The sequence below is a fragment of the Miscanthus floridulus genome, chromosome 2, assembly GCF_019320115.1.
Source record: "Miscanthus floridulus cultivar M001 chromosome 2, ASM1932011v1, whole genome shotgun sequence".
NCBI classification, from domain to species: Eukaryota; Viridiplantae; Streptophyta; class Magnoliopsida; order Poales; family Poaceae; genus Miscanthus; species Miscanthus floridulus.
The window spans coordinates 146043344-146056253 of record NC_089581.1 but is presented as its reverse complement, the minus strand read 5'-3'; positions in this window follow the sequence as shown (position 1 = coordinate 146056253).

The following is a 12910-nucleotide window of genomic DNA, read 5'->3' as shown; positions in this document are numbered from 1 at the left end:
TTCAGGCGGAACAGTGTTTTTCTCTCACAACATTTCAGCCAGAATAGTGTTTTTCAGCCAATTTCAGCCAAGACTCAGCAAGCCGAACGGGGCCTATATGGTTATTTGTGTACTCCTATATTATGTTTTAAAAAATACAGCTTGTATTATTAAACAATGGAATAACAGTTTTTCTTTTGATTGTTTAGATAGGAGTCAATTGGTGAAATGTCCTGCAGAAACCTCTCGTTGATGCGGCTCTCAACAGTTTCAGCTTCTCATGTGGAAAACATTGCAGGTAGCAGAAGCTATTCTTTGAAGCCCAAAATTAACTACAAAGAAGAATTAGTCGATGAAGTCAGTTTGGAAAGCAAAAGCCGAAGTCATGGTGAGCCCCTCCAAGGAGGTCCTCAGGTTTCATCCAATTCATTGCATATTAAGATCCAGTGCAGTGTAGCTGTCCGAAACTTGTCGAGCCAGCTGAAACTGCCGGTTGATTACTGAGCTGTGAACATCGTTCCCGAGCTACCTTCACATAACATTCGTCCAAAAGCTGTCCTAGTTTCCATGTGCTTTGTTCGTTGTCGGTGCCATCGACTACGAATGTTTACTTGTTATAGGGTGACGCTTTTCCAGAAGAGGTTTACTACATGCCCGGTTAAAACAAAATATGAGACCCAAACCAACAATAAGCTAAAAGTCAACAACCGTAACGTCACTCATACTACATGCCCGGTTAAAACAAAATATGAGACCCAAACCAACAAAAAGCTAAAAGTCAACAACCGTAACGTCACTCTTCTGCTCGCAGATTCCCTGTCTGCGATCCAACAGCACCTGCACAGTATCACTCGCGAGCACATCTACGACAGCAACAACAACATGCCCCAATAGATCACCGGAGCACACTGTACCTGCAGAGAACCCATCACCATCTGGGCTCTGGCAAACGGGGCCTACCATACGATGCCTGCACGAGACAGCATGTGCTCTGCGCGCGCGCGACACCACCGGGTGTTCGATGCGGATGCTGCCGTTTCCTGCCTCGTCGAGCCACCTGCAAGAGGACCGAAACATACGTGCAGTGCACCGGCAAGCAGTTCGGCAGCAGATCCAGATGCGCCGAGCGACAGGCCAAGAAAAGGAGCCGGTTCCGGCGGCGCGCGGCGGTCTCTGGTCTCATCTCACGGCATGGCGCCCCCGCGCGCGCGTGCCAAGTTGCCGGCGGGTCATGCTCATGCATGCTAGCGCCTAGCGGCGGTTGGTGGCAAGACAAGAAGACGAGGCTGCCGCCTAGCTGCCGGCTCCCGCGGCGAGACCGGAACATGGGGCAGCAGCAGAGGAGCATGCATGCCGTCGAGTCGTCGACCGACCGGCACGCACGCACGGGTCCTCCCCTCCCGCGCTGTCCAGGTAGCAGTGGGTTCCGGGCGTGTCGCCACGGCGCGGGACACCATGGCACGACGCGACTCGCGCTTTTTCCACCGTGGCTGGCTCAAGGCTGGCCTCGTGGGGATTCTTCTTTACGAACCACAAGCACCGGTGGTGTCATGTCACTAGGGCCATGTTTAGATTGCAACTTTTTGCAACTTGATGAATAGTATCACTTTCGTCTTATTTGGCAAATATTGTCCAATCGTGGACCAACTAGGCTCAAAAGATTCATCTCGTGATTTCCAACTAAACTGTGCAATTAGTTATTTTTTTACCTACATTTAATGCTCCATGCAAGCAGCTAAAAATTGATGTGATAGAGAGAGTGAAAAAACTTGGAATTTGGGAGTCATCTAAACAAGGCCTAGGTCAGTCTCTGTCGCAGCCTTTGCAGCTGGCCGCCGAGCTTTTTTCTGGCCGTGTTCCACTACGTCTCTCTCTCTCTCTCTCTCTCTCTGTTGATATCATAAACAAATAAACAAAGCTGAAAAATAGAGTAACAGAGTTTGGAAGCTTGGCCACCGTCTACCACCAGCCCATGCTTTCGACTTTGACGTGAATGTACAGTAGGTATGTGCTTGCAAAGCTCACGTTTGTGGGAACAGTTTCGGCGGGAGAGGATGGCGCGTGCACATAAAAAATCGAAGTAGGAAGCTGCCAAGTTTGAAATTTTATGCTAGTAGTACCTTGTTACTTGACCTGAATGTGCGGTCAGATTTACCACGTCTTTTGGATTGTTTTCTTAGAAGAGCGAGAGGACATTGTTGGAGTCTTGGAGATGCTGAACGGGGATGAGAATGAGGTAAGCCTGTTTCTAAAAAAAAAAGGACAGAGAGAGATGGCACGGCACGGCCCACCGATCCACCAAACGTCGAGCCTAGGAGAGCCGAAGCAGAACTGCAGCAGCAGGCCGCCAGGAACAGGAAAAAATGAGGCTGCCCGTTCGCGCACAGTGCGGCGGGCTTTAGGCCTACGGGAGACGGCCTCATGTTCACGGGCTGGTTGGCAGTTGGCCTTTCCCCTGTTTGGCGGTAGCGAAGGGGAGAAGAGCTAAATATGACCACGAGAATGGATGATGACGACAGGCTTTCGGCGTATTTGAACCACGAAAGGCTTGGCTTCCATTTGGGTTGTAGATGTAGCCAACCTCCCATTAAGGATAGCGTAGAAACAAATGATAGAAAAGAGCTTCAGTATAAATATCTTCATTGATGCGCAATCCAATTGTATACCACCACTGATAAACCTCAGAATAAGCGATATTCACTGGACCGGCAGCATCTCCTTGAGTAAAGGCTTCCACGGCGGGTTGCACAAGATGAGGATTCTAAATGGCATAAGCGGTAGGGCGATGGCTAGGGTTATGGCAAGACGGGAGACCAAAGCGAGGTGAGCGTAGCTCAGCTGGTTAGGTTTCTTGGGGTAGAACTTGTCCACTCGAGTTTAAGTCCCCGATTTGACACGGATGCTCGTATTTTTCTGGATTTATTCCTTTCAGTGGTAGGTGACGTGCCCGTCGACAGCGAGGCGCCTGTGGTGACTTCGTCAATCTCGAGGTTTGCCGATCCAACTCAGTTCTTCGGAGTTACTCATAGGGGTAGGGTGTGCGTGCGTGCGTTCATAGGGGTGAGTGTGCGCTCGTGTTTGTAAGCGTCTGCGTTTGTACTAGGTCTCGCAAAAAAAGACGGGAGACCGAAGCTCGGCGAGTGGGCTGCTGTGGGAATTAAAAGAAAGCTTGTTTTGTAATTTTAGTAACAGTTCCATAGTCTACAAACCCCGCTCTTGTAGTCTCGTTACACATAGGCTAACAACCATTGCGGCAAAGTTGTGTCCGGGTACTAGTCCGATAAAGGATAGTATTCCAGCTTGTACCAGTCTTTGTAGCTAATCATCTGGCATTAAGTTTTGAGTAATGGAGATCGTTTCCATGTTAAAAAAAAGACAAGAGACTTAGAGGACCAGGGCAGAGCCAGGAAGTTGATTTTTTAACATAAGAGGGTGCCAACAGTGATGAATTTTCAAATTTTATTTTCACGTTCATGGGGGGCCTGGGCCCTGGCGCCCCCTTGTCTCCGTCCCTGCAGAGGACATAACTCACTTAGCTGAAAGTTCTAGTTTGGTTTTGGTGAATTGATGAAACCCTAAGTGCTAACATATTACTCTAGTGATTATAAGATAGGTAGCATATTTTCAAGTGATGGAGCAAATGAAGAAGATCATGGTGATGGTGAAGTCTATGGAGATGATCAAATGCTCGGGCTTAGAAAAGAAAAAAGAGAAAAACAAAATAGGCACATGGCAAAGGTGAAATGCATAGGTCCATTTTGTTTTTGGTGATCAAGACACCTAGTGGGTGTGATCATATTTAGGATAGATAGTCGTACTATTAAGATAGGTAAAACTCATATCAAAATGCGGTTATCAAAGTGCCACTAGATACTCTAACTCATTGCATATGCATTTAGATCTAGTGGAGTGCTAACACCCTTGAAAATATTTGTGAAAATATGCTCACACATGTGCACAAGGTGATATACTTGGTGGTTAGCATATTTGATCAAGGGTGGAGAAGTTGGTGAAGTCGAGGGGTAGTTTTTCCCTCGACCGAACGCTGCACCGGACTCAGCACCGGTGCGTCCGGTCAGTGGTGCAGTCAGGCGCTAGCATTGGTCATGTGACTGGACGCTGGGTGACACGCAGGATCAGACACGTCCGATCGTGCAGGACCGGTCAGTGGTGCATCCGATCGCTGCTAACGTACGCTAACACGGGAGGTGTTGCGAGGGCAGAGAGGATCGGACCCTCAGCTACATCCGGTCGTGCAGGAGCGGACGCTTCCGGTCATGAATTTGTGTCTCTGGACCCTTACTCGAAATGATCAGACTCGGCTTGGGGTGTGTCCGATCATCTAACTCTGCGTTCGATCTTTGGCTTCGCGGGCACGGGCGTGAGCGCGACCTGACGCGGCTCGGGCGTGTTCGGTCATTGTGTCGGCACGTCTGGTCACTCTTTAACCACACGGGTGCTAGAGACGACCGTTGGAGATCAGCGACTATTGTTTGAAGGTGGGGGCCACGTGGCTGCATCCGGTGGACTGGACGCTGGCTCGGGTGCGTCCGATCGCCCCGACCAGCGTGTCCGGTCACCACGTAGTGAACTGCTCATGGTGCCCAATGGCTCTATTTTGTGGGGGCTTCTACTTAAGCCTTATGGCCAGCTCAAATCACTCTCTTGGCCATTTGTATTGGCATAGCAACCTTATGAGCTTAGCCAAAGCCATTCTACTCATCTCCATCATTCATTTATCATCTTTGTGAGATTGGGAGTGAATCCAAGTGTATTGCTTGAGTGATTGCATCTAGAGGTACTTCGTGATTGTGTTTCGTTGTGGATTTTGCTTATTTCTCTTGGTGGTTGCTGCCACCTAGACGGCTTAGTGCAGTGAGAATCGTCGAGGGGAGGAAGGTGCTTGTCTTTGGCTTCGATCATGGTGATTGTGAGGGGTTCTTGACCTTTCCCAAGTGGAGAGACAAAATGTACTATAGTGGATTGCTCGTAGCTTGTGAATCCCCATCTTGTGTTGGTTGTGCGACATCCAATTGTGGGTTAGGCGTATGATGCCTATTAGTGCGTGAACCTCCAAGTGGGTGAATCGCTACAACGAGGACGTAGCTTGCCGGCAAGCAAGTGAACCTCGGGGATAAATCATTGTGTCATCTTGTTCCGAGGATTTCATTGGTTTTCTTGTGATTGATTGATTGATCATCGCTTGCCATGTCGGTATATCTTCACTACCCTCACTTGTATTTATATTCTCTAGTGTAGCTAAGCTCTTTAGTTGAGAGCTAGCTTTCTTGCTTGTGTAGTGGTTAGTGTGGCTCTTTAGTTAGTCTTTGAGAGCTCACTAACTTAGTGGTAGTGACTTAGCCCCTTGTGTGAATTAGCGACTATAGTAACTAGAATTGTGGTAGGTGGCTTGCATTTTTAGTAGGCTAGCACAACACTCGCTTCGCTTAATAATTGTCTAACCACCTTGTTAAGTGTTGTTGTAGAATTTTTTATAGGCTATTCACCCTCTCTAGCCATTAGGACCTTTCAAGTGGTATAAGAGGGTCACCATGATTTGAGGCTTTACAACCTTCGATGTCAAAATGGCTCAAATCAACAATACCAAGAAACCACCCCAATTTGATGGCTCTAACTATCCTTATTAGAAGGCAAAGATGACAACATACATCAAGCCAATCAATAGAAAGGTGTGGAAGGCGGTGGAGACCAAGATTGAGGTAGCCAATGCCGAAGCTCCCACTACCGCCAAAGAGGTGCTACTCCAAAACAATGATATTGCTCTTAGTGCCATTCATGATGCTTTGGATAAGAGAACATTTGAGCAAATCAAGAACATTAAAATGGCACATGAGGCATGGAAGAAGTTGGAGGAGTCCTTTGAGGGCACTCAAGCCGTGAAAGGTGCAAAGGCATACATTCTCTGGGAGAAGTTTGCAAGCTTCAAGATGAGAGTGTGCCAGAGATATTTCATAGGCTTCAAGTGCTTGTTAAGGATCTCAAAGCACTTAGAGAAGAGGTAAAGGATAAGGATTTCTCACACAAGTTCTTAAGATGCTTACCATCAAGATTTGACACATTGGTCACTATTCTAGTGAGGAGTGGTTTGGACACCATGACATCAAACCAAGTATTGGGTGATGTGATGACCGATGATACTTATAGAGATGATGATGAGAAGAAAGAAAAGAAGTAAAAGAAAGATGAGAAGAAGAAGAGTGTGGCATTCAAAGCCACATCATTCAAGGGCAAGGCCAAGCAAGACACATCAAGTGAAGATGAAGGTTCATTCTCTTGGGATGATGATGATGATGAGATGGCTCTCTTTGTGAAGAGATTTGGTAAGTTCATGGTGAAGAAGGGCTATCGTGCTAGAAGGAAGAAGTCTTCATCCAAGAACAAGAAAGAATCAAGAAGGTGCTTCAAGTGTGGAAGTAAGGATCATCTTGTTGCTCAATGTCCATACAATAGCGACAATGATGATGATGACAAGAAGAGCAAGAAGAAGGACAAGAAGGAAAAGAAAGAGAAGAATGACAAGATGACCTTCAAGAAGAAGAAGAAGGGTGGTTCATATGTGGTCACTTGGGATAGTGATGCTTCCTCAAGTGACGATGATGATAGTGATGATGATAGGACCACCAAGAAGAAGGCTCTTGCAAGCATTGCCATACATGAGAAGCATTCTCTCTTTGACACTCCATCGACATGCTTCATGGCTAAGGCCACTAAGGTACAATTCGATGATGAGTGTGATGATGAGGAATATGATAACAATGAAAATGATAGTGATGATGATTATGAACCAACTAAGGATGAACTACTTGACATGTTAGATGATGCTAAAGAATATTTTGACATTAAGAGAAGGGAATGCAAAAGCTTGTGTAAGGAACTAAAAGCCCTTAAGCAAGCATTTGATGAGCTCAATACATCTCATGAGAGGCTAGAGGAAGCCCATAAGAAGCATGGCAAGACTCACAAGAAGCTTGAAAAAGCTCATTCCTCTCTACTTGATGAGCAAAATATAAAGGAGCATGTTGTAACAAGTGATGTGGGCTTAACTTGTGACATAATTGATGAATCTTTCTATAAGCCTATCATTGTTGCTCCCACTAACCCTTCTTGTAGCACTTTCACTTCTAGTTCATCTAGTAGTGATGATTTTACTTGTGATGCCTCACTAGTAGTTGAGAATGAGACACTCAAGGAGGTAAATGAGCTCACTCTTGCCTTAGGCAAAGCCTATGGTAGAGAGGATTGCTTGCTTATGTGCTTGGGTAGCCAAAGAGCTTTTCTCTATAAAGAAGATTTGGACTATACCCCCAAGAAAGGCAAGGCAGCCTTTGCTCCTCACAAGACTAGTTTTGTGAAGAACAATGGTCGGTTTTGCACTAGTTGCAAGCAAGTTGGTCACATAGAGCAAAAGTGCATAAATAAGGAATCACAAGCTAAAGTATCCTCAATTAAGCTTGATTTTTTCTATGTGCTTACCAAGGGTACTAATAGTGTGAAGGTTAAGTTCATTGGTGCACTATGGATGGGCTCAAAGAAGAAAACCATTTGGATACCAAAGAGCTTAGTAACTAACCTTCAAGGACCCAAGCAAGTTTTCGTACCTAAAAAGAATTAAACTTCTTTTGTAGGTCAATTACAAAGCCAGAGGAAGGCATTGGGTTCTTGATAGTGGATGCACTCAACACATGACCGATGATGCAAAAATGTTCAACTCAATCAATACCAATGGTAATGATGGTTATGATAGTATTATATTTGGTGATAATGGCAAAGGCAAGGTCAAAGGGCTTGGTAAGATTGCAGTTAAGCCTGGGCACAAAAAACCGAGAACCGAACCGAACTAACCAGAACCGAAACTGAAGTAACCAAAATCGAAATATTCGATCCCAGGTTCGGTTTCAGGTTCCCAGGAACCGAAATTATTACGATTAATTCGGTTCTAGCACTCGGTTAACCGAACTGACCTAAAATAACCAAACTAAGTTGTTGGACCTCTTGTTTTTACTACAGGCTTGAATATTGCTCTATGCTTGAATATTTGAGAGAACAATAATATATATGTGTTGTACTATTGTTTTATGCTGCATTGCTGTTTAAATTGTCTCTTTTGACTGCATGAAAATCAGGCAAAATGCTGCCAAAATTTGCAATTGAATGTGTTGTTTCTTGGTTCCTGAAAAATTCGGTTCCATCGGTTAGAACCAAAATCGAACCGAATTAACCGAAACCAAAATTTCTCGGTTCCGCATTTTCAAAGTAACCGATCGGTCCCTTCTTCTCAGGTAACCAAATTAGCTGAAGAACCGAAGAACCGAACCGATCGGTTTCGGTTAACCGAACACCCACACTGAATTGCAGTATCTAATGACATGAGCATTTTCAATGTGTTGCTAGTTGAGAGTTTGAACTTTAATTTGCTATTCGTGGCTCAATTGTGTGATCTTGAATTCAAATGCATATTTGGAGTAGATGGTGTAGAGATCATAAGTGTAGATGGCTCTAATTTGATCTTTAAAGGTTTTAGATATGAGAATCTATATGTGGTTGATTTAAATGCTAGTGAAGCTCAATTGTTATCATGCTTATTCACTAAGTCTAGCATGGGTTGGTTATGGTATAGAAGGCTTGGTCATATTGGAATGAAATAATTGAATAGATTGGTTAAGCATGACTTGGTTAGAGACTTGAAAGATGTGTGTGAGAAGGATCAGGTTTGTAGCTCTTGTTAAGCCGACAAACAAGTTGGAAACACCCATCCTAAGAAGAGCATAATGAGCACTAGCAAAGCTTTTGAGTTATTGCACATGAACTTGTTTGGACCAACACAATATACTAGCATCGGTGAAAACAAATATGGCTTAGTAATAGTGGATGATTATACAAGATACACTTGGGCATTCTTTCTAGTGGACAAGAGTGATGCGTTTGCAACATTCAAATCATTTGTCAAGGGCATTCACAATGAGTTTGAGACAACCATCAAGAGAGTTAGAAGTGACAATGGTAGTGAGTTCAAAAACACAATAATTGATGAGTTGTGTGATTTCTTTGGAATTAGACATCAATTCTCGGCCAAGTACACTTTACAATCAAATGACCTTGTTGAGAGAAAGAATAGAACACTCATTAATATGTCAAGGTCTATGCTTAGTGAGTATAATGTGAGTCAATCCTTTTGGGCCAAAGCAATCAACACGGCTTGCTATTGTAGCAACCGACTTTATTGCCACCTATTGAAACAGAAGACACCTTATGAGCTCTTGAATGGTAGAAAGCCCAACATTATATATTTTCGAGTATTTGGTTACAAATGCTACATATTGAAGAAGGGCACTAGATTGAGCAAGTTTGATAGAAAATGTGATGAAGGATTTTTGCTTGGATACTCAACCACTAGCAAAGCATATAGAGTTTGGAATTTAGCAAGTGGTACTCTTGAAGAAGTTCATAATATTAAATTTGGTGAAACCAAGGGTTTCCAAGATGAGAATGAGAATCTTGAAGAAGTGAGAGACATTCAACTTTGAAATGCCATGAAGAAGATGGATATTGGTGAATTGAGGCCTAGTCAAGTGAATGATGAAGAAGATAACCAAGTGCAAGTGCTCTCTAACTCAAATGTGCAAGTTGACACTAATCAAGCAAGCTTAAGTGGCTCTCATGATAATGAAGAAGATCAAGTGGCTAGTACATCATCTCAATCTAATGATCAAGCAAGTGCAAGCAACAATGTACCAATACTCCAACCAACCAATATTACAAGAGATCATCCATTGAACACTATTATTGGAGATATCTCAAGAGGTGTACAAACAAAATCAAGATTAGCATCATTTTGTGAACACTTTGCATTTGTGTCATCCATCGAACTAAAGAAGATAGAAGAAGCATTGATAGATATTGATTGGGTGAATGCTATTCATGAAGAATTGAGCAACTTCACAAGAAATCAAGTATGTGAGTTAGTAGAAAGAGTAAAGAACCACAATATGATTGGAACCAAATGGGTCTATAAAAACAAGCAAGATCAAGATGGGATAGTAGTAAGGAACAAAGCAAGATTGGTAGCATAAGGTTATACATAAGTTGAAGGTCTTGACTTTGAAGAAACATATGCCCTGGTTGTTAGATTGGAAGCAATTAGAATCTTGCTAGCCAATGCTTGTGCCCACAACATCAAGCTCTATCAAATGGATGTCAAGAGTGCATTTCTCAATGGCTACATCAATGAAGAAGTATATGTTGAGCAACCTCTCGGTTTTAAAGATGACAAGAAGCCCAGCCATGTGACAAGTTGAATAAGGCATTGCATGACTTGAAGCAAGCACCTAGAGCATGGTATGAGAGGTTGAAGGACTTTCTACTCTCTATAGGGTTCATGATGGGCAAGGTTGACACCACTCTTTTCACCAAGAAGATTGACAAGGACTTGTTTATGTTGCAAATCTATGTTGATGACATTATATTTGGATCAACCAATCAAGATTTTTATGAAGAGTTTGAAAAGATGATGGTTAATGAGTTTGAGATGTCCATGATTGGAGAGTTGAGTTACTTCCTTGGACTTCAAATCAAGCAATTGAAGAATGGTACATTTGTGAGTCAAGACAAGTCCATCAAAGACATGCTCAAGAAGTTTGGCATGAATGAAGTAAAGGCCATTAGTATACCAACAGGAACAAATGAAAATTTAGATAGTGATGTAAGTGGCAATATAGTGGATCAAAAGTTATATCGGTCTATGATTGGAAGCCTACTCTATGTGACCGTATCAAGGCCGGATGTCATGTTTAGTGTGTGCATGTGTGCAAGATTCCAAGCCTCACCAAGAGAAAGTCATTTGAAGGCTACAAAGAGAATATTGAGGTACTTGAAGCATACACAAAATGTTGGTTTGTTGTATCCCAAAGGAGCAAAGTTTAAGCTAGTTGGTTATTCTGACTCAGATTATGCGGGATGCAAGATTGAAAGAAAGAGCACTTCGGGCACTTGTCAACATTAGAAAGATCACTTATTTTATGGTCATCATAGAAGCAAAATAATGTTGTATTATCAACCACCGAAGCTAAATACATATCCACCAGTAGTTGTTGTGCACAAATACTTTGGATGAAGGCCACCTTGAATGACTTTGAAATTAAGTTCAAGAAAGTGCCATTGCTATGTGACAATGAGAGTGCAATCAAGCTAACCAACAATCTGGTTCAACATGCAAGAACAAAGCACATTGATGTCTGCCACCATTTCATAAGAGATCATCAACAAAAAGGGGACATTTCAATTGAGAGTGTAGTCACCGAAGATCAACTTGCCGACATATTCACCAAGCCATTGGATGAGAAGAGGTTTTGAAAGCTAAGGAATGAGTTAAACATATTGGATTTCTCAAATATGTATTGATGCACCCTCCACTTATATGACATGCCTCTCCTTCGAGCTATCCAAGGTAAAAGTTGATTGGCATGCGTACATCCTTTGCTAAGGATATGTTTAGTGCATCTAGTCATTCCTCATGCTTTATAGGCTCATTCATAAAAATCAAATGAATTTGATAATGGTATGGTACCACTATTACTTCTATGCTTGATATGATCTAGTGGTAGCATATGATATGTTTATGGGCTTGTAAACCTAGTGTTTGATCTAGAAAATAAACTATAAGTGTTTAACTCAATATGGTACAAGATAACCCTTGAAATGAGGTGTGAATAAGCTTGTCCTTGGATCAAACAGAGTTAAATATCTTTGGCAAGTAATCTGGATTAAACCAAGTTTGGGAAAATGCTCCTCACCCCATTGATTAAGATTGATAATCTTAACCTAACTAAAGTTGAACCTTTGTGGTCATTGATGACAAAGGGGAGAAGTAATGAACAAAGATAGTAAAAAGATGACAAAGTGGGAGAAATATGAAAAATATGAAAGTAAGGGGATCAATTAAAATTTGAGCACACAGGTAGGGGGAGCAAGCTCATAAACTTGATTGATGCATTTGAATGTGCATTTCATATGTTTGCTTGCATGGCATAAGTTTTAAATTAAAATTTCATGCTTGTGTGGTGTATGCTAGTTGTAGGTTTGAATGATGAAATAAAAAACTAGCATGCATAGGTGATAGTTAGATATGCCTTACTTTGCTTTCACAAGTGGTACTAGAACCTTGCATATAATGCTGATCTCACGAGGTATCTAGTGTTTGTGTTTTGTAAGTATTTTCAAGTGGTATCTAACTAACAATGGTGCTAAGGATGGTATATTTGGTGCACTCCGATTGATATCACGCTTCAAAGGTCCATCTCTTATACCTTAACATCAATTGGTAGACATTACTCTCCCACAACTCCAATTTATGCATATGGGCAAGCTTAAATCCAAACTCTTAGCACATATGTAGGGGAGCTAATACTACCAATTGGGGTTCATAAAACTTGTCCATATCATTTTACACATAGTAAATATGCTTGGGCAAGCAACATGAATTCAAATAAATTTCAATTCATATCTTTGTGAAAGAGTTGTCATCAATAACCAAAAAGGGGAAGATTGAAAACTCTAGTTTGGTTTTGGTGAATTGATGAAATCCTAAGTGCTAACCTATTACTCTAGTGATTATAAGATAGGTAGCACATTCCAAGTGATGGAGAAAATGGAGAAGATCATGGTGATGGTGAGGTCCATGGAGATGATCAAATGCTCAGGCTTGAAAAAGAAGAAAGAGAAAAACAACATGGGCTCAAGGCAAAGGTGAAATCCATAGGGCCATTTTGTTTTGGTGATCAAGACACCTAGTGGGTGTGATCACATTTATGATAGATAGCTATACTATTAAGAAGGGTGAAACTCGTATCGAAATGCGGTTATCAAAGTGACACTAGATGGTCTAACTCATTGCATATGCATTTAGATCTAGTGG